This window comes from Hylobates moloch, unplaced genomic scaffold (genome assembly GCF_009828535.3).
Source record: "Hylobates moloch isolate HMO894 unplaced genomic scaffold, HMol_V3 SCAFFOLD_3663, whole genome shotgun sequence".
NCBI lineage: Eukaryota > Metazoa > Chordata > Mammalia > Primates > Hylobatidae > Hylobates > Hylobates moloch.
This window is the reverse complement of record NW_026655938.1, coordinates 4,527-6,001: the sequence shown is the minus strand read 5'-3', so window position 1 is coordinate 6,001 and position 1,475 is coordinate 4,527. Positions and strand designations below refer to the sequence as shown.

At 49.0% G+C, this 1,475-nt stretch overlaps 1 long non-coding RNA gene across 1 annotated transcript in view; it reads left to right on the top strand.

Annotated features, from left to right (window-relative positions):
* The first annotated feature begins 664 nt into the window (after window positions 1-664).
* The window catches only part of LOC131382751 (uncharacterized), a 4,647-nt gene continuing 3,836 nt past the window's right edge, over window positions 665-1,475 (top strand). Inside the window, exon 1 of the long non-coding RNA XR_009212346.1 lies at window positions 665-1,064. This is a non-coding gene — a long non-coding RNA (uncharacterized LOC131382751). The remainder of the gene's footprint in view (window positions 1,065-1,475) is intronic.

Genomic DNA, 1,475 nt, shown 5'->3' with positions numbered 1-1,475 from the left:
AGACTTCTGGCATTATTTTCTCCTAACTTAGAAGGATAATTTATCCCTTAAAACAAACTCTCTGGGAAAAAATTCTTATAAGAAATTAATTCATTCATTCATTCATTTTGAGACAGTCTCACTCTGTCACCCAGGCTGGAGTGCAGCGGCGCAATCTCAGCTCACTGCAACCTCCGCCTCCCGGGTTCAAGCGACTCTCCTGCCTCAGCCTCCCAAGTAGCTGGGATTACAGGCGCCCGCCACCACACCCAGCTGATTTTTGTATTTTTAGTAGAGACGGGATTTCACCATGTTGGCCAGGCTGGTCTCGAACTCCTGACCTTGTGATCATCCGCATGCCTTGGCCTCCCAAAGGGTTGGGATTACACATTTGGGCACAGTGGCTCACACCTGTAATGCCAGCACTTTGGGAGGCTGAGGAAGGCAGATCACCTGAGGTTAGGAGTTTGAGACCAGCCTGGTTAACATGGTGAAACCCCATCTCTACTAAAAACAGAAAAATTAGCTGGGCGTGGTGGCGGACACCTGTAATCTCAGGTGCTTGGGAGGCTGAGACAGGAGAATCAGCTGAACCCGGGAGGTGGAGGTTGTGGTGAGCCATGGTCACGCTATTACACTGCAGCCTGGGCAACAAGAATGAAACTCTGTGTCAAAAAAAAAAAAAAAAAAAGTTAAAGAATGAAAAGCAAATTAAAGTTAAGAGAAATTCAAGCTAAAGTGAAACCCTGCAGTAACAGACAGTAAAAACCAATGAAAAAAAGGCCAGGCATGGTAGCTCACACCTGTAATCCCAGTACTTTGGGAGGCCAATGCAGGTGGATCATTTGTGGTCAGGAGTTCGAGACCAGCCTGACCAACATGGTGAAATCCCATCTTTATCAAAAATACAGAAATTAGCCGGGCACGGTGGTGGGCGACTGTAATCTCAGCTACTTGGGAGGCTGAAGCAGGAGAATCACTTGAATCTGGGAGGCAGAGGTTGCAGTGAGCCAAGATCACACTACTGCACTCCAGCCTGGGCAAGAGAGTGACACCCTGTCTCCAAAAGAAAAAGAAAAAATAAGGTAAACAATGAAGGAAACTGGAAATTGTAATTGGCGCTCTTGATCCCAGTGTGAGTTTCATCAAAACACCTCACATGGCGTCTGTGTCACGATCAGGTCCCTGCCTGTGAGGTCGTATTACCGTTTTGCAAGATGCTGCATTAGGCCGGGCGCGGTGGCTCACACCTGTAATCCCAGCACTTTGGGAAGCTGAGGCGGGCGGATCACAAGGTCAGGAGATCAAGACCATCCTGGCTAACACGGTGAAACCCCGTCTCTACTAAAAATACAAAAAATTAGCCGGGCGGTAGTCCCAGCTACTCCAGAGGCTGAGGCAGGAGAATGGCGTGAACCCCACAGGGCAGAGCCTGCAGTGAGCCAAAATCGTGCCACTGCACTCCAGCCTGGGCAACAGCGAGACTCCGTCTCAAA